This window comes from Panulirus ornatus, chromosome 33 (assembly GCF_036320965.1).
Source record: "Panulirus ornatus isolate Po-2019 chromosome 33, ASM3632096v1, whole genome shotgun sequence".
Taxonomy (NCBI): Eukaryota; Metazoa; Arthropoda; class Malacostraca; order Decapoda; family Palinuridae; genus Panulirus; species Panulirus ornatus.
In genome coordinates this window covers 14,607,976-14,629,689 of record NC_092256.1, presented here as the reverse complement: position 1 = coordinate 14,629,689, position 21,714 = coordinate 14,607,976, and the positions used below count along the sequence as shown (strand labels likewise).

Sequence of the window (21,714 nt, the reverse complement as noted above, 5' to 3'; positions counted from 1 at the left end):
CTTGGTCAAAGTCCTTAAAGCCGTAGTGTTATGCATTAGCTCATGCTAAGGAGGATGAATTGGTCATTCAGTAGTTTCGAATGAAGGCCAATCAAGTGCCAGGGTCATTCATTAAGGTCGTCCGTCATCCTCAAACTACATTCAACAAATGAGAATCTCAAAAACACTTTCTGGTGTCGAGGATGATCCTGGAGCGACACTGGGTCGCTACACTTCTAAGACAACACATGCTCTCATTCTGCCCGTGGCACATGAGGATAATACAAGGAAGACCATAGTTTTTCCTTCTTCCAGCACTCATGGTAATGTGAAGACAGTTTGAAAAGCAGACTTTAAATAGCAATGGAAATGACCATTAGTGTAATCTGTTAAGCATCAGAATTCCGTAAAATTTATAGATTCCTTTAATTTCTTAAAATTTTATAAATTATCCATACATGATTCTTTTCAATACATATATATATATATATATATATATATATATATATTGGTTTCTTCGCAATTTTTCTGATAAAAAATACCTGCACAATTACTGCTACAAAGAGGTACGAATTCATGTTTATATAATGGGTTCCATTGCTTTATTCAAACATCATACGATCTATACCATCCTTAATAAAAAAAAAAAAATATACATGCAGGACACCCCCACACGTACATATACAACGAACTGCGTTATAAATGTCTCAAAAGTTTCATGCCTCATTCTAAATCAAATTTCAAATCCCAGTTCTAAGTCACAGAGTTAGTTCTCGAGTCTTACAAAGTTTTACCAGAGGGTTCATATATACATTTTGACCCACTGGGAAGTCTACTAAAAGCATTACAAAACGCCTCCATCATAGAGTGCATTTCATATACACTTTTTTTTTGAAAAGCAATTGACTGCGTGTTCAAGCCCATTAATGGGTTGATTGGCAGTTCTTCTATATAAAGGAAACTGGAGCCTGAGAGATAATGAGTTTCACGTCAAGATATTTTCCAGTCCGTATCTATTATTGGACGCCAGTTTAGTCCAGAGTGACCACACAAGTGTGTTTGATAACTCTACTGCGTTCGTTTTGAAGTTCCTCTCGAGTGTGTGTGTGTCTTTTCTTGAATAATGCATCATCTATCATAAGTGTCTTGTTTTTCGTTGTTTATTTTTCCTCTCTTGAATTTGAGAATAGAATTTTCTATCTTAACGATTTTATGTTTTAAACGTTTAGTTACTTGTTTCCAGGCAGAAACATTTGTAATTACAGTATAAACGTTATATTCTATACGTTACATATCTTCTCTAGATGAATCAGCAACCATACTTGCCAACAGCACTGTCGCGTTATAATATGACAAAAGTCACCTCACGTCTAGTATATCCTGACTACACGGAAACTCTGTGTAGCACACCACACACTGCATTTCTCGCAAGTACAGCATTCGCCCAGTTCAGACACTCGAACCGGCAACGAGGGGAAGGGGAGGACGTTTTTGCCCACCCCCCCCCCACACACACACTATTTATGGAAGTAACGTCAATATGGCTTCTCTTTTTCCCCGCTCATCCCCGATTGCCAGCTTCCTGAGGTGTTACATGCACGGGAAAGAAAGTTAAAACCTGTACCTATGGAATTAAACCTCGTTAAATTATCATATTTAAACCATATTTTAGCACGATAGGTACCTACTCTTTACTATGGAAAGGAATGATTTGCATCCTTGCATGTCGCATCTTGTGTTACAACTGGTGGTTGGGTGTTTAGCATTTCATATAACTTTTTATCAAATTTTCCTCTAGTCAAGACCGATTCTAAGTGACCCATTTTACGGTCGCCGTGAAATTCTACTGAATCTAAATACTTGCGGTAAGTATCACCTACTTAAAGACCTCTTTGGCCCCAGGATCAGCAACTCGAACCCAGTGGAACTCTTTGACTATCCTCGACACAATCATTACACCGCCACATTACGATAATGACGATCACGCAATCACACAACCTGTGACATCTGTCAGCATAAAATGAAATCCAGAGTTAACCTCACGTAGTCTTCGGGGGATTGGGCGTCTTCAACCCCCAAAGGCCTGGGTAGTTGGGTTGGCACGTTCGACCAACCTCTTAGAAACCGCAGCCCTCAGGCCCACATAAGATCATCAGGTCGGTAAATTCATATTTTGGTCATCAATGTTGATAAACATCAGTTTACAATGAATAACTGCGTACCTGCTTGTATGAAATACAAACTATCTGGGAAAGTTACAACAGTTACTACCTCAATAACTATTGTCATCAGTATCTAAAGAACTTGTTTCTACGTATGTATTACTACTACTACAAGAACATCGTTTAATGCTCTTTTGAATCGAAATCTTCTTGGAAAAAAAAGGAATGATTTTACAAGTAGGTTTCACTAAATCTGTAGATTATAATCCCACGTATCATTTCTTACAGAGTGAACAGGGAATGATAAATAATAATGTTAATTACTACAGAGTAATAAAATAATTGTTTACACGATCTTGCAACAGGTCGAAATAACTACGAGTTAATCCATCATTCATCACATTGACTAAGGTGTTCAGGATGCGATTCACTGACAAATCTGTATAGACTATGTACCTGAGGCTATTCCCCTACGTCAATCGACACGTCCAAATCTCTCCAATTTCCGCTGAAGATCATCCTGGAAACGAGACGATGGAAAGGAGATTTCGCGCGCGCGCAAATACACACACACACACACACCTAAAGGGGGGGAGGGGGGCTCTCCCCTGACCCAGGTTTTATGGGAGCCATAAAAGATCAACATCCGTGATTCGCAAGACACGTAATAGTGAACGAATCTTGGGAGAAAATGACACGACCTCATGTTGATCTGATTGTGCAGGATCAAGGAAATACACGCACACACTAACCGAGACAATGGAAAAAATAATTATATAATTACGTTAGTGAGACCATAAGTAAACATCATTAACCTTCAGGAATCAATAAATTTCCAGCTTTATAAGGAGTAAGAAAACATTTTGGTAATAAAGAACTATATGAAAAAAAAAAAAAAAATGTCATGCAAGCTGAGTATGGATATACAACGGGATCACCTTTAACAAAGCTTGGGTCATGTCTGAGCCGTCCAATATGAATACTTTGTCTCCAACGCAACATCGGTCGCTCGTAAGTCTTGCCATAAGGCTGGGAATTGGCAGTCAAGCCGGGCTCATCAGCAGTGATGGCTCGTTACGAACCTAAGTACATAGTTTTAGATCCTGTCAAAGAGTGAAGGGCCAGAAAGGGGGAGGGAGAGAAGGAGGGTCCGTGGAGGGAGTTAAAGGTTGGTTACCGAACCCGCCTCGATACGCCAACCTAGGCTCTCTAGCCAGTGTTGACAAAAGTGACAATGGCTCGGGAGATGAGAGTGCTTGACAGGCTGAGGTTGTGAGAGGAATGATGTCGGGGGCTGAGTATGTGAGAGGGAGCCTTATTTTTTTTGAGGGGTGGTGGGTGGGTAAGATTACAGGCCTTTCGGAGGGAGGAATGTGCTTCGTCCTCACGGAAGGGTCAGAGTTAAACATCTGATGAAATTATGGCCGAATATACTTGCGTTTACTGGCGGTTAAAAAGGGAATGAAACACAGGGTCTACACATGGAGAAGCAGATACGGCTGCCGGCTGCATTTCTACATATACAAGCATAACTCCTTCGCGGGTGTAGGTGCATTAACAAAAACTATGAAGATTTGTTTACCACGACACTTTAGTAGTGCGATGATCGTGTTCATGATCGATATCTTTAAGCCACAATAAAAAACGCTCGAGACAAGTATAGAAACGACTACAAGAAACTTTGATACATCTTTTTTATACTAGTTTCCTGGTTAATTTCATGTCGCGTACTCTGGTCCCTCTATTCCTACATTTCTTGAAAAAACTGTTCGGTGTCTGCGTCAACACTTTTAAAAACTTTAAAGATGAGATCAGGTCTTTACTGTCTTTTCTCTACTTCAAGGATTAAGCTTCATATCTAAGACCTGTAGCCTTTCCCTGTAACTTGACTTCCCTACTTAATTTTGGTATCATTGTTGTTCTTCTCTGGACATTTTTTATGAGCTCTTTGTCATGCATTATGTGCGGCGACCAAAACTTGAGAAGCATAAGCTATTTCAATAATTATAATGCCTAGTGAACAACTTGTTCAATATTTCCTTATTCTGAAACTGATACATTTCTTAATATTTACCTACAGACAGACAGTTGGTCTTCTTAACTGCTCTCTTACAGACAGAAAAACGAAACACACACACACGTACATATAAAAGTCCTACAGAGTATTTCCGACTAGATAATTATCCTCTCAAGCTCTTCTTTTAATGTGCCCTATCCTCAACACATCCACTCGGGCTGTAGTTCATCAACTATGTATCAGACCCACTACTTTGTAGTCTGACAAGATCAACTTACCCTTTGTCGTACCATCGTGCTCAAGGTCGTAAAGACATTCCCAAGATGGCACCTTCGTGCTCAAGGGTCGTACTACCGTGCTCAAGGATCGTTCCATTGTGTTCAAGGGTCGATAATCTTCATTCGGAAGACCGATTCAGGTACACAGTAAACTTGGCCTCATCAGAGATGAATGCTGTTAATCCTTTTAGCTCTTACGAAGACGTATATTTAACTAGGTTCAAAACCTCCATATCACATGGGACTATGTCCCCGTGATGAAATACGTCAGTCTGATTAGCATTAGAACCTCTACTTTCAAGGGTTTAAGTTATCGTCCTTCAAGATCTTATGCCACCGTTCTCATGACCTGATGACCTCCCTTTAACAAGTCACGACTCTTTAAAGTCATCGTAATCAGGACGCAGAGTCTCTCCTGTATACTGAAGAGGTTTTATTAACACATTCCAGAAGGTAGGTAACAGTATTCGAAGGGTTGTCACGAAAAAAAACTTTTCTTAATGTTACTCGTGAACAGAAGATATTACTGTACTTAACGGGATAAAATCACCTTAATGAGAGGGGTCCTCTTATTGGACCTGAGGATCAATTCTATACACCCAAGGGACAGAGTACCCTTATTCAAGATTATGCGTCCTTCCTGGGGATACAAAGCCCATTGCTCATGTTCCTGTGGATCGTATTCTCCCGAGATTTTCGTTCAACTCGTGAGAGATGCCTGTGGTCGTCCACAGTCAAGGATGCAAGACTCTGCTTCTGTTAGTAATTTATGAGCATTCGTGCTCATGGTGCTTGTGGACGCCCTGGTTGAAGAGTAAGGAGCTGTGTCCTCACTCAAGGTGTGATCGTACACAGACTAGACAGACTCCCTGTCGTCTCACCCTAGTGACTGTGGTTGTAACGTATCAGGCTCTCGTCCCGCTGGAGTGGGGGCTGCAGACGTCGTCTTCCCACAGGAGGCTGTCGTCGTACTAAATGAGGCTGTCGTTTCCGTAGAATGTCTGGGTGGGAATGCATGCAGCTGTCGTCCAACCAGAGAGGCTGCGGTCGTACTCTGAAGCTGTCGCTCCCCTAGAGAGGCTGTAGTATCTGTGTAGCTGTCGTCCCACTCGAGAGTAGAATCGTGCTATGCGAGGTTATTCTAATAGAAAGGATGTGGTCGTGCTATGTGAGGCATCTTCCCACAGAAGCTGTAGCGGTAGTATGTGCGGCTGACATCCAACAGGAGGGTCGAAGAAGTCGTTCTGTCGTCCCCTGGACACTCGACGACGCATCCAACTTCACAAAAATATTGCGAAAGCTTCATGAAGGAAAAAAAAAAAAAAAAAAAAAAAAACGATCATCAAAACTTCTATTATACAGAGTTTCCAGTTTGGGAGGTTCATCATTCCGGGATGACTGGAATAACGAGGATGGGACGAGAGGAAGGAAATTAGGAGATCTTTAGAAGGAAAACGAGATGTGCGGATGTTCATTTGGGGGAAATAAAAAAAAAATAGATAACTCACGAATCTTTATACTTGGCCTGGGATTTTCACTGTCTTGAGATCATTCAATACCATTCAGACAGTAAGGGTTTTCGAATATTTTTTGCTACGGTAAGACTGATGGTAAATCCATCACATTCTTGGGATATTCTGGGAAGACTGATGGTAAATCCATCACATTCTTGGGATATTCTGGGAAGACTGATGGTAAATCCATCACGATCTCCGAGATATCATGGCAAGGAAGACCCCTACATCAATCATGCCATGCAGGGAAGTTTCGTAAGAGCATAAACATGCAGATTATGCCGATGTCGAGATACGAAATAATGGGAGAACTTTTATTGTGTTGATGTAAACACAAAAATATCAACACTAATAACCGAATTCTTTAACACGACCATTTGCAACAATGCAAGCAGATGGCCTCTGCTTGCATGCCTTTCCCATACAAACACCAAAAGATACTACCATATCCACTTCCCCTTTCCCAGACACTGTCTCGTTTCCCCCCCCCCCCCCCTATTTCTTTCCCCTTTTCTCCTTCCCTTCCGCCTCACTCTCTTCATCTCGCCTCGACCTTTTTCCCCTCCCACTAGACGCGAACTCCCGAAACTCAACCGATTCGAAAACTTGGGTCTAAGAACATCCTTGGGTTTAAGGATAAGGAGCCTGCCAGCCAGAGATCCTCATGGGAAGATGGTGGTCGTAGTCTCAAGTGGTTCAGCTGATGTTGTGGTGGCTTCCCCAGACAACGTTAATCAGTCGTGAGGAAGATGAAATGGAAGGTTTGCGCGTCATTGTAAACTTCCCTCGCAAACTCCTGCCCGACTTGGAACTCTCTTGTTTGCCATGATATACTGCCAGAAACCTTCACATTTCCTCAGAGGTTCGAGTGTGATACACGAGTATGACTTACGATTTAGCATGGAGGAACGCATCAGAGTATGATAAAACATCAGACTTACACAATTTCCGATTTAATAATGTATCTGACTTAACAATATACATTGCAATAATATATGATACTTACAATATCAGATGCGATAATGTATATCAAGACTCCAACTGCGAATGTCATGATGAATAAGAGTTATAACTTCGTATGTAATAATGTATCGGCTGTACACGAGGCTGAATAAAATGAAATTAACTTAGTTACTGCAACGCATCGTAATTCTGGTTTCCATGGTGATCCTTTGGAAGGTCCCCCACTTGTTATTAGGGGCTCAGGAGCAGTTATTCAGTCCCTGTATTGGGGCTGGGAAGAGCGAGTGAGTGGGAGCTGCCGGATGGGTTTTGGAAAGAGAGACAGAGAGAGAGGCGGACAGCTAGAGAGAAACACATACTTAGAGAGAAACCAGAGAGTATGTGAAAAGTAGAAACACGCAAAAAAAAAAAAAGAAAATGGTAGTAAGATACATACCAGAAGTTATCATGTATTCCTACAGAGTGGAATATGTAATCAGAGAACCCGCCAAGGGACGGCACAACAAAATCTTCAGATTCGATGGAGTGAAAGATGTGGTCGTATGTATGGGAGACAGATGACGTGATGGGGGTTGCTGAAGATTACAAGTGATCGCTAGACCATCATACATTACCCGTGGACATCTCTGTACTACATCACATAAGGTTTAGTGTCCCAGGTTTGTATATGACTAGTAGCCGAGGCTCTTGTCGCCAGTGGCGTCGACAGAGACACGATGCGTGTAATCAGTGACCCAAGTGTTGTGCTATATGAACCCAGCATTATTACACTGATGCAAACGAGTTAGCAGAAGTCTTTGAGACATGGACGACGGACAATGGGGGCGACTACGAAGACAGAACCTGGGTTAATACCAAGACCCTTATGGAGAGAGAGAGAGAGAAATTCATCTCGGCGGAATGTGTTATTGTCTCTACAGTCAGTCTCGTCGAGGACCATTTGGTAAAAAAGAAAAAACGCACACACTTCCCTGCTCCTGCGTGGCGCGCAGCATTGAAGCTGCAAGGGAGGCCCAACAAAGTGGCGGGGGATGGAGTGGGTCCTGTGTTTGAATAATTATAACTTATTATGGCGAGCCGCCGTGTCCCGTAAATCAAAGGCTGCTTACGTGTTTGCCTGGCCATAAAACCAACTTTCTGTATTAACTCGACACATCAACCAAACAAACACACCCGCTCATTATCCCCAAAATAGATTGGCTGTAACTAAAGTAATTCACCATCCACCCAATCCCATCCCACCCTCTCCAACAGCCTCGCCCGCCTGTTTTTTCGCGTTTCATGGTAATGGTATTGATGTATGTTAATATAATTACTTTACGCGATTCCCCCAACCCACCCACTCTCTCTCTCTCTCTCTTTTACTTGTTCAGCAAGGGTTTGCATGGAATAAACATGTGCTAGTGTCCTACCAGAGCTACATATCTCTATCCACGAAATTCGATTCACAAATGATACAGCCTTGAACAATCTGCAGACGCTCTGAGGCCTCTAATCTTCAGTGATAATGTAATCTTCAGAGATAATGTAATCCGGACGAAACTGTCTTCTAACTGTTCTCTCTTCATTGATCTGGACCGAAGTCACCAAGATCTTGGATCCTCTTCCCTTATGCACCGATTCCAATCTAACTACCTTTTTGTCCCTCACGTCCCTTAAATATTTACTTCTAAAATTGTTCATATTTTTTTTCCGTTTTTATTTCTATTTTCATTTTCCATTTATCGTGCTATTAGTTTCTTCGTATCAGTGTGTTAATAAAGTTTCTTTTTCCTTATTCTTTGTCAATTTACTCTACTTTCTTCCTCTACGAATGTAAAGACTCTTATTCTCCCTCTCTTTCTCGTTTACATGTTTCATCTCATCCCTTCTTTACATAGCGAGGAAAATATACTGCATGAAGTTTCTTCCTACCCATTCTCAGCATCTTTCCCCATTTTCTACATCAGCACTCTTCATGCATCACTATTCATCGTGCATCCTCATTCTTCGCTTCCTGCCATATCATCAGTGTAGTAAACCATCATCCCATGATCCATAGCTGCTCACTAACACATTTATACGTCCTTATCGACCCCGTTGCTAAGGACGTTTTATGCAAAGTAAATTTACATTTATTCTTCCCTCAACGCGTGAAAAGGTTTCCATATAATTTTTCCTCTCCTTTGTACCCAGCAGCCTCTCCGTGGGTGATGATTCCCCTCTACATCCCATGTGTACATCAAAACACACACAAGCCTCACTCAAGTCGACCAGCTGGTCTCTACACCCTCTCAACGGACAGCGAGCTGTTTGCCACATCAGCTGGTAATTGCATGTCCTCCGGGGGCCTGGTAGCCACAACAGGGGCTATTGACACGGGTCTCAGGCGTGTTTCTGCCGCGATGGGTATTTTCGACCTAAGCTCACAGATATATTTTCCCCTCATCAGATGGTGTCAATAAAGACTATGTAGAGTTAAGTCCCATATCGCCCAAGTCGCCACAGTCTTTGTCATACACTTGTCAAGTCTTCAGACGCTTTCTATGCACACCACAGCGTGTAATGACACAAATGTAACTATATATGTGTCACAGACTTTAAATTTCACCAAGACATCAAATTAAAGATTCTCGGCAAGAATTGGAGTTAGCCCAATAGTTACCCAATACATTACTAAGAGGCGCTAATGAGAAACTACATCAAAGTGGTCAAATAAGATACAAAAGGAATTAGGCGAATGAATCAAAGATCCAAAGAGGGGAAGACAGACTTGGCTGACTATAAAACAAAGTTAATGACTTGCCTGACTATAAAACAAAGTTAATGTGAGCATCTGATTAAATCAGAAGTTTGGAAGATTGGATCCCTTTGCCGACCATTAAGTGTTAACAGATAAGAGAGAAAAGTTAAGACCGTAAAAATTTGGAAAAAAAAAAAAAAAAAGGCGGCTTTACCAAGACAAAGTTCCAAGCAGGAATATATACATCATTAAGAAACGATAAACTTCAACTAGCAGGGAATGGTGGATCTTTGTTTGAAAGATGCTCCAGCCTGCTTGAGTAAGCTTGACACGAACGGACAGCCGAGGAAATATAAACAGCAAAAATGTTTATACATACAGAAGGAATGATACGAGGCAAATATTAATCATCGTGTAAAGGCAAAATATTCAGAAGACTTCGTAGAAGTTACAACGCATCAAGATTCTCTCTTGACAATGGGTACAGCAAACCTTCATTCGCACACAAACGATGACTAAATTATAACTAACGAGGACTGGCTGAATTATAGTCTTAAAAAAGACGGGATTAAACACTGTCCAATTGTTTACCAAATGGCGTTCTAGCTTCGTCTCTTCGATGTATATCAACTGAATGTTATATTTCTCTCTTGTGTCTCCCATGATGATGTGATTATTAGATGAAAGTGCACTTGGGAACTTATCGTGTTTAATTTTCCCCGTGGACTTATAGGAATATATATATAAAGTATTGTCACGAGTGCTGCATGTATCACATTCCCACCATAGGTCAGTCATGCACATGTACAGATTTTCAGCCATGCAGGTCTAATTCTTCCTGCAAACGTAAAGGGAGACATTTCACTAAATGACCATCGTGCATTTATTCTTTAACGAAAATCAAGTAGATTACAAAGTTTTGGCATCAAAAAGATTCTTCTAACCTTCTGCAGATGTAAGATGATGTTCAACGCGTACGTGTCATTATTTTCAAGGGAATTTGCGTTATGAGCGGTCAGTCAGTCAATGAAAAACGCAGTTGAAAAGCACGTTTATACGTTTCCCATACGCAACACTAATGCTTTAGTTTTTACGCATCGTGTTGTGGGAACACGTACAGTCTATGACCCCCGTGACGTAATCCAATCTTTCTTTTTGGGGTTGGTGCATCAGTTTGAGCATGGTCACAAGTGACGCTGAGATCCCCGTACATCCCGCTGGCCTCATCGATCGGTTGCTGGAACACTGGACGTCCCAGTGCCAATGGAAGGAATGAGTTACGTGCGCCTGTGGAGCCATCTAGGTTTATGGGGTATATTGCCCACAGCAGCTCTGGTGAAGAAGCCACACGCGAGTTAGGGGGGGGAGGAAGGCAGGTAACATTCCCTGTCTCATATTGCTCGCAGACTGTGTTGTCCAAGATGGACAGATGATGTTCGGTACAAGGTCATGCAAGATGGACGGGACGGTTCAGGGTTGAACATAGGTGTCTTCTAGGTCAAAGACTGGCTGTCTCGGACCAGGACCTCAGGGTTTTGCTGCGTTGAAAATCACTTGCAGCACGGATTCCCACTCTATATATCTCCCGCTGACCGAGAGAATAGTAGAACACAAGCAACAGTTAAGGTTTGATATGATAACTTGAACCTTCGAGCATCTTCAAGAAAAAAAAAAAAAAAAGTGCTTTTGGCACAAGAGCGCTTTGGGTATAGGTTATAAAACGAGTCGGTGAATCTCTTACATTTTAAACACATTCTATGCACCCCTGGCGAGATGAAAATCTTTACTTTCCATATCGTGTTCACGTTCCCTCTCTCAGAACCAACGTCTTAGTCTGGGGATAAGTAGACAAGGATTCGACTCTTCATCTTGACTGAGCGAACAAACCTCCCGAGTTTAGACCGAAGTTCTTTCATACATTTCGAAACATTTCGTACCGTGAAACATCTACCAACTTGACCAAAATTTTTCTTAAAAGGCGTTATCAAACTTAATCTACTAAATTGCACTATTAAGGAACTTCATCTAGTTGTAAAACTCTCTCTCTCTCTATTACAGTTCCGTGGAATATTGCTCTCCCCTTAAGCCTATATTCTTGATACCCACCCTCCAGCTGAACACCCGTCGTCTCATGATCGCTATTTCGAAAAACGAAAACTATTTCTATATGCAGCAGCCCACTTGGAACGATGCGCAGCTTTTGGCCGGCTGTTGCATCTGTGAAGAAAGTTAGTACAAGATTTCACTGATAAAACAAGCACTCGTGGCCATTACTGATAACTTCAGTCGCAATGTAAATGTTATGCAAAACAGCACCTAAGAAGGCTGTATATTAAGGGATACACTCCCGAGCCAACTTTGGTCCTTTATACCAGCTTTCCACTGGGGAACACTGACCAGAAATTCCTAGATCTAGGAACAAAGGAAGAGGCAAGCATCGGAGCTACGCAGCCAGACGGATTCTCCACTTCACAAGGATCTCTACCTTTGGTGATGTATGAATGAGCCACTAAGAATCATGGAACCAACGTGACACGTTGAGAAAGAGACTGAGAACAACAACATACGGGACCACGCGATTCCTCATCACAGTAGAGGCCTGTGCCCCAGCCTGAGTGGTCTTGCAAATAGGATGGGTCGATATGCTTGGTCAGACCATGAGGAGAAATCCAAGTTAGCTCGTTGTGAAAGGAGAAATCTAAGTTCTATCACTGATAAAGGAACCAAGTCAAGATTTATGATACCTTAACTCCTCTTTAAGACTATCATAAGCATTCCTGGACACCAGGATGTTTGTAAAATCTTGCCCATGATCACCCTTCTACAAACGTAGTCAGTATTACTCTTATGGCAAGCCATGCATAAAGATACTCGATCGAAAATAGATATATAATCAATTCGTCTGACATCGTCTTCATACTGTAAGCTGTTGGTTCCACAAACCTGACATACTAGTGAGCTAAGGGCGACAAGGAAGCGACCGATTCTTTGATCAGAATTATAGTAGTCATCCAACACTGAAAGAATCAAGTACGAGATCTCCATGCTTTGATATAGTGCTCCTGTTATATCTTACTGTGGGAGAGCTTATTAACAGAGCAATAATGTATACACCCCTGAAGGAACTGTCACACACATGTAACCAAAAATAAATTCAAGTACATACGAGCATATTTCTTTTTACTGGCATTCGTGAAAATCTCTCTCTCTCTCTCTCTCTCTCTCTCTCTCTCTCTCTCTCTCTCTCTCTCTCTCTCTCTCTCTCTCTCTCTCTCTCTCTCTCTCAGAGCCTTCTTAAAATCTCTTATTCACCGCCCTTTTCACAGCTTTATCACCGAAGTTCCCCCCACACACGTGTAAATTTCGTGGATCAGATCGCTCAAACATTTCAAGCACCAACAAATCCCTCGCCGCTTCAGCTCTGAAGCAAGTCATCAGTCTTCTGTTGTCTGCTGATTTTATGCATGAAGCCTCGCCGATGTGGCGTAGGGTTTTAAGAATACACTTAACGTTGTCCGCGTCGGGTGCAATCTACCTATGCTGATGTTTGTACATGTGCAGATGTACAAAGGGCCATACGGAAATACCTCACAGTGCCTCTACCTACCTAATAGTTGCTACTAGACTTTGTTATTTGCTTTGTTGTGTTTAGTGACAAAGACCAGCAGAGAATCAAACAGATTCCTTCCCCAACTCACGTATGGCCACTCTGCTCAACATTCTCCTTATCCACAACACAACAGCTAAATGTGTAGAAACATGAATACTGACCATCATGACTCTCTTCAACCGTCTCCCGGACCTCTTCCAACCGTCTGGGGGAAAAAGCTACTGTAATGCATCAACTCCACCACCGTCATCTCTTACCACTTGATATCCATCGTCCCCGAGTTGCAGTACGGCACCACAACTGCATCGCTCCTGACCATTCTCGTAGAGACCTATGCACAAACAGCTCCGTTCCAGCCCAACCAACATGAATATCATTAGCAATTAGTAGAAGAACGTATATAATAACCTCAACCCTAATTAGATTTCATATTAAACTACACCCTAATTTGTAGCGGGAACTTTTTAAACTCCCCCTTTTCCACCTTTTCATATATCCTGTGTTAAAGTTATATCTACATCCTCTAAATTTTACCCCGTTGGCTACATTAGCCTTGACAATATTTTCATAATCATTACTACTACTAATACTATATATTATCATTACTATATATCGATACAATCATCATTCCAGACTGAGGGTTTGAGACAAACGGACACACAGACCAGGAACAAAGGTATGCACAAACTCACAACATTCCTGGCAGTCATCAAGGAAACATTTGCCGGGCGGCTGGTCGCGGCGCACAAGTTCAAAGGACATCTGTGCGTCCCCTCCGGAATCTCTTTGTAGCAAGTGTAGTTTTCAACGGACCATAAGACATAGGCAGGAATTAGAAATACCCAACACAGGAGGAATGAAGCTGACAATAAACGTCGGAGGGCGTTTTCATCGCAAAAAGTATAGCGAGCATTTTTTTTTATTATATGGATTAATTTCCTGTTTAATAGTACGAAATGATAGTCAAATTGTCTTCCATTTTCAGTGAAATTGGCTTGGCTTCCTCCCTGTAACTCTCCTTTGTCTTCCTATTATTTCCCTTCCTTCCTTCCTTCCTTCCTATTCTCTCTCTCTCTCTCTCTCTCTCTCTCTCTCTCTCTCTCTCTCTCTCTCTCTCTCTCTCTCTCTCTCCTACTCTAGTTATAATATATGGACCCACTATAAGGCAAGCCTTTATCTCGGCTATAATCACACCTGATGCACGAGGAGGAGGAGGAGGGAAGGTGGTGGTGGTGGGGGGCATCGTGGAGTAAATGGGTGGTTTGGCCGCTGAGGGGAGAGTGGAGTGGGGGACAGAGGGAGGAGGAGTGGGTAAAGGAACAGGCGAGGGAAGGAGGAGGAGGAGAAGGGCAACGACGAGAGAGAGAGAGAGAGAGAGAGAGAGAGAGAGAGAGAGAGACGAAAAGGAGGCACCATCCTCATGCTGTATGACGAAAGGGCTGGGATGATGACGAAAATAAAGGTTGTATTATGAGCGATAACGAAGAGAAATATATGATGAGGGGCTATGGAAAGGGATGGATGATAAGATACATATATAATGAAGGACTGGATATAGATATGACGACAATCTGGAGACCCATAGTGATAATGTAGAGCTAGGTGATGGCGATACAATAAAGGAGTAAATAAAGATAAATAAGACGCAGTAACAGGATGACCGGCGCAAACAACACAGTTGGCAGAATTCTGATGATTATACGTCCGAGTCAACAATGACACCGTAATGAATTCTGAGAATATTCTGACTCGTCTCTTTGATGTGATTTTCGTGCCCAGACAGACTCCTATACAACAGCAGCAGCAAAGAAAGGGTCCAGCAGGAGCCACAATGGGCTGGGAGATCTCACAGTGACGGAGCTGTGATGCAAGATTCCGACATAACATCTTTATGTGATGAGTCCCCTCGAAATACTTCTCGCCTGGGGCCGATGCAAATCTTGCCCACAAGACGTGAGATTCAGATACATATCCTCTCATGTGATGCAGGAGCTTCATCCACCTCTTCCATATGATACGAGGCCGAGACATACCGTCCCATGTACTGAGAAACTCCAACATGTATGTGATGTGGGACTGACACACCTCATGTGATGTAGGACCTGGAAACATCGTACGTGACGTTGAGCCCCTGAAATCTCCCCCCACTATATGCGGCCCGACATATCTCCCTATATGTGGAACACAAACGCCTCCTTATGTGATGTAGGGCCCCAAAGCATCTCATCAGGTGATGCGAGACGTTGACGCATTTCCCTATGTGATGCAAGGCTATGATACACTTCCCCATGTGATGTGGAACTCGGACTCATCTTCCCATGTGATGGGAAATGTCAAAACATCTCCTCGGGGGATCCAGGAATTCGACATGCTCCCCTACGCAATATAGGGCCCCGAGACGCCTATCTGTGTAACATTGGGCCTTGACATATCTACCTCTCCATATGATGCGAGGCCTCTGACCCAACACAAAGAATGCTCTGCTCCCCCCTCCCCCCCTTGCTGTGCCTAATGATACAGACACACCACGTATGCCAACGCCTCGTATACCAACGCCACGTATGCCAGATATAAGCAAAATATTCTACGAGGGACGGAAGCGTAACGGAGATCGTAATTTGTGATATCGTGAACTTCTCTTCTGAAAACCTTTGACTCGTTTACTGTAGACCTTTTTTCTTTTTAGTGCTAAGTATTCTTTCATTTGCATTATGATTTATCGGCGAAATATTTCAGGGTGGAATTCATATTCTTACAGCAACATAGTGAAAGGAAAGATGAACCAAAGTATCGCTGAAAACAAAATATTACCCAAGGAAGGTGTAGATATGAAGGCATGTACCCCCTTTTTTCAAACTTATTACAAAACGTTTTCTGTGTAAATTTTAAGGTATTTACCCTTTTCTTTGTAACCTTACCGATTTTTCTACGTAAATACTATATCTATCCGTGTCTATGTCAACCATGCTATTTTTTGTGTGTAAACGCTAGTTATCTATCCTTTTCTATGTAAACATTACAATCTTTTTTTCAACTTGTGAAAATTTGGCAAATTATCTACCCTCCTCTGTGTAAACTCAAAACCATCAACCCCTTTGTGTAGATGCCGTTATCTACCCTTCTCTGTGTACTCCTTAAATCATCAACCCTTCCTCTGTGTAGATCTTATCTACCCTTCTTTGTGTAAACCTTACATTATTAATCCTTTTTCTCTGCAAATTCCATCGTATATCTCCTCCCTTGCAACTCTCATTAGTCATCCGTCTAGTGGTGTGGGAGGCCCCCCACATCCAACCCCTCCACAGCCACCAGAGCCTCCCCAACACCAACACAGTTTCCCCAACACCACCACCCGACTCTTCATCATCCCTCCCTCCCACTGGTGTCATTACCCAGCATGCCTCAGGTCTTAACAAGGACACAACCCACCTCAAGACGAGAGGCTAGATTATCTCTCCTCAACTCCCTCCCAACTACCCTCCCTCTATCCCCCTATCTAAACCCCTTCCCTCCCATGTAGCTCCCTCCTCTGCTTCCCTCCTACCGAGCGCCCCTCATCGGCTGCGTCTTCGCTGGAGTCTGTCGTGGACGAGATGGTCCCCGGAGGTTACTGTATATTACGTAGCCTGTGGGCGAGGAAGGTGGACAGGGAACAGACAGGTCGAGGGAGGGCGTACGAGGCAGATGTGAAGGTAGGTGGTGAGGGGAGGAAGGAGTGCGGGGAAGGTGACGACGGGAGGAAGGAGAGCGGGAGGTGGTGAGGGGAAAGAGGTGAGGAGTTAGAATAAAAGAGAATACAAGTTGTGATCAGAAAAAAAATGAGAGAGAACGGAAAGGAAAAAAAAATCTAGACAAGTACCTACGAATTCTCGAGCACCTACAACGAGATTCTGCTTCGGGAGAGAGAGAGAGTATATACAATCACTTGCTTTTCTACGAGACTGTCAGAAAGAGAAATTGCGCGCGCGCGCGTATCCCTCGTTTAGGTCTCTCTACACCAAACATTTCTTGTGTTTAAACCCACTCACAATTCTAGTGTTGTCTCCCGGAAGTTCTTCAATGATTTCATCTTACCTGTGTTTGATGACCCGTCTCGTCCAAGCTTGACAACATCTCAGGCAATATCGTGAATCCTGACATTGCAAAATCCTAATCAGTTCATCGCCTTAAAGACAACATCGTTAAAGAATCATTGCAAGTGGGAATTCTAAGTGATCACAGACCTTAATTATCTTTTGCTTTATAATAACTTGAACACCGATTCCCAATCCTATCTTTTAAGACTTACTAGATACCGTAATTCGATTCAAAATCCTAATTGGGATTCATTAACATTACCGTAATTCGACTCGTCTTAATTGGGGCACGTTAATTGGGATTCACTGATATTACTTTACCGCGATATGATTCAAAATCTTTTTCGCTCAAGTCGTCTATTCTTCGTGGCCCAAACACACGCACACACTCACGAAGCCGATTTTCGTCGAGGTTCCCCACAATGTTGTCCCTTTGATTGGCCTCGGATAACAAGGCTTTAAACTGGGCATCTATTGAGCCTAAGAGGTTGTTCTGACACTGACCGGCAGTAAGGCGTAACTCACTCTCACTAAGAAATCTCTCATTTCTGTGGTAGCTATAAGCAGATCCTATCGATCGAACTGCTCTGGGTAAGAGCAAAGTCGTTCTCTGTGGGTTGTTCTTTCTACTTATCTACGCCAGTGATGAGGCTGGGGCCAACACCCGGAACTCTATCATTCCAATTAAGGTCGTTCAGACGACACCAGGGAGAGGGATGATCGTCCCTCTGTGAGGAGGGAGAGCCACAACACTCATCCCTTGTGCTGAAATTTTGATCCAGTTACATTATCCTCGGTGAACAGACGGGGTGGAGAGAGAGCGGGTCATATCCTCTCCACTCCTATGCCACTCCACCATGCAACGACACGAATTACATTTCACAGATAATGTTTTTAATATGCATGAAATTCCCCGCATGACTAGATGTAATTACCCACGGGAGATTAATGTAACTAACTGAATCACCATAGATATAAGGTATGTCGCCCCCAGCACGTAACACAAGTGCTATATATACGTGCGTATGTGTGTATAATATATATATATATATATATATATATATATATATATATATATATATATATATATATATATATATATATTTCGTTAAGCAATAACGTTAACCTTAGCGTACGAGGACAGGCAAAGCTGGAGGGGATACATGCACATGACCGACTGATGGCTAACATTAGACCAAGTCTACGGAACCAGCAACCACTGTCTCACTAACGCATTACTGAGCTAATCGACTTGTTAATCATCTCTCTCTCTCTCTCTCTCTCTCAATAAAATTGGTAAAGGATCAGTTTCGATTTCCATGGATAGAAATTCAAAAATTCTCTCTCTATGAAACACGATAACTCGTGCATTCATCATTTTTCACTTGTGGATGGAAAGGTTGTAATGATGGAGCTTTCATTTCAACGCATTTTTCCTTCTTCCTCCGGTGAAGAGAACATGAAATTCTCATCTTCAGAGGTTTTACTTCTCGTTTCAGAGAACCGGAATCATGATTGCTTGCATAGTTAAATCCAAGTGCCTTATGGCTGGCAAATACGCCTATTTCGGAGGAAGGTGTGCGCGCGTCGGGGTGCCCGAGTGTGGGTTCGTCTGCCTGCGTGTGTGTGTGTGTGTGTGTATTTCTGTACGTGTGTTCATGTGCGCGCGAGTGATTACCATTTGTGTATTACAGGATATAGAGTCATGCACTCAAAGGATCATGTCTCTAGACCTTGTATAGCCCCCAAGAACCATTTTCCAAATGAGTCCTGGAGCTACCATCCCATAACCCAGAGGCTCCTGCAAACTCAGGGCTGCACTGCGTTTAGTAGCAGGGAAAGGATAGACTTTTACACAAAAAATCCTTCGAGGAGAGGGTACTCTGCTCCAACTGAGGACCACACACACACACACACACACACACACACCTGGTATAACCTTGGATGTGTATGTGTGTGTGTGTGTAAACTTAGAGATCTTTTTCAAATTAAAAGAAAATCCAATTTGTTGCCAGAGATCTCCTAGGATCAGGACGTGTCGGCGTGTAATAACATCTGCCCCCCCTCGCAAAAATACCTATATCAGCTTTATCTACCGTCAGGCAGCAGCGTAAAACTGACGCACGTTTATTTACCAGCGTGTGTGTGTGTCAACACCACGCGTTTGGTCAAGCCTGCTCGCCGTCCGCCATAGCGGCTTAGAACCAGCAAAGTATGCTATTAGCTTTCAAGCGAGCAGACATCGCTGAAGATTACCGAAGAACTGTTCCTTGAATGTATGTGTCAATAAACAAATGGCATCTGTTCCCGGTCAGCTGCTTGCAAAACGGCAGAGAGGCAAATAGAGGAACATCCGCCACATTTTGAAGTTTTGAACCTTATCTTTATCTTAAAGTTTTGAACCTTATGTTTATTTCAAAGTTTTGAACCTTATGTTTACATCTATATCTGTCTATTCCACTTTATATTTATGGTTTGGTAATTACCATACGAGCACGATGCAGTATTTTGTTTGTTTGGGAATGGAAATCTCACTAAAAGCAAAAAAAAAACAGAGTTCGAACAAGGGGAAAATAATCAAGGGATTTATTTTTCTAGTCTTTTTTTCGACAAACATTTTTTTCATGTTTTCAAGTTCCAGAAATTGCCTTTACGACCAGTAAATTGCGTTCGCTGTGGTGTCATCAAGGTCGCTTCTTCCCATACACAGGAAAACGAAGGGGATATCCTGAGGCTAAAGGACACGGGGCCCAAGATGAGCCATACAGCCATACTGCTTCCCATGTGTCGTCGAACTTATGGACAATGATGGCTACCTCTGTCTTCGCTCTGTCCCCAATCAATTACTCCCGACAATTCAAAGATAAAATACGGCTTTATCCCAGAATTTATTTTTTTTTCTCTTCACAATTCATTAAACAAAGAAATATCGTCTATTTCGTAAACCTTTTTATTTTTTCCCCCTCGACCTTCGTCGACTTTCCTACACCGAAATCGATGAATTTTCCCATTCTTTTCCCCCGCGTCCTTACGAAAATCTCTTGCTATTCCCTCAGAGGTTAGCAACCGGGTCATCCCATGCGGTTTTCTAAATCGCCCTTCTGTTGCCTGCATAATTTCCCAGTGGTACTGGTAACTGTACGTTATATAATTCTTTTTTATAAGATGGAGTTATCAAATCCGCACACTTGTTTCGGAGACACAGAAATTCTTCTATTTCAACGTAATTGTTGCCAATTTTCGCGGGGTTTCCTCCTGCTCTGGCGTGCCATCACTATACATCTTCAGGAAACCATTAAGGGATCCGCCGCATCCAGAGCGATTTCATGACACCGACATCGAAGTCCTGGGGGCCGCTGCCCTCGCACTATAGGTGCTGCTGACGCGTCTTGCACAAAATGAAGATGGAGACTCTGTCAGCCACCAAATTTGTTCGCCTCCTCCCTGCTTCATTCCCCCTCCTCTTTCACTTCCTTTTGCCACGCCATCCCCAGCGGTCGGCCTCTCTCTCTCTCTCTCTCTCTCTCTCTCTCCTGTATCTAACACACAAGGCACCTCAGTTCTTGGCACCCGCATTAATGTACTTTAAATCAAGACAATCATCATTCCCATCACCCGTATTACTGTGCTTAAGACACGAGAGACCACTGTTCTCCGCACCTATGAAGGTCCCACACCGCCTCGAGGTCTCAACATGTCCCTTTAATTTTACTCTGCCTCACCACACCCACATCCCCTCCTCCCACACGCCTATACGGATGACGTCACGGTTTAGTCTCATGCCTACGCAACTGTCCATTTCTGAATCCCCTCGAGCAAGACGGTACGATCCTTGCAAACGACGGTACGATCCTTGGACACCACGGTACGATCCTTGGACACCACGGTACGATCCTTGAACACCACGGTACGATCCTTGAACACCACGGTACGATCCTTGAACACCACGGTACGATCCTTGAACACCACGGTACGATCCTTGAACACGACGGTACGATCCCTGGACACAGATTCTTGAGGATGGTGCAATCCTTGAACACCAGAATACGATCCTTGAACACGACGGTACGATCGCCATGAGCGGCATACTACGTCTCTTAAGGAAAACCGTACGATCCTTGATACAACGGTGCGAACGCCTCAAGTAGAGGATTATGTCCCCTTGAGCAGGACGGGTGGGTTAATGTCAGGTTGCAGACCAGACCATCTTACTCCCAAGCTTCATCAACAGGTTAAAGTCTGCTAAAGAAGTTTAACTGCTCTATGAATTAAAGCTCACATCCACATTTACGAGACTGGTAAATGCTTATCCCAAAAGCTCTCTAAACTTCTTTTATTTAGACTTTGTAAGTTAATTCTGGTAGACCGTTCGACGCGGCCGTTCCTCTTCATC

General features: G+C 42.9%; 1 long non-coding RNA gene across 2 annotated transcripts in view; it reads right to left on the bottom strand.

Moving 5' to 3' along the window:
- Nucleotides 1-21,714, bottom strand: part of LOC139759683 (uncharacterized) — a 78,940-nt gene that overhangs the window by 33,003 nt on the left and 24,223 nt on the right. Inside the window, exon 3 of one of the 2 annotated variants that reach the window (XR_011715129.1) lies at nt 3,710-5,736. The exons of the other annotated variant lie outside the window; for it this stretch is intronic. This is a non-coding gene — a long non-coding RNA (uncharacterized lncRNA). Of the gene's footprint in view, nt 1-3,709; nt 5,737-21,714 lie in introns of those variants that run through there. 2 annotated transcript variants of the gene reach the window in all.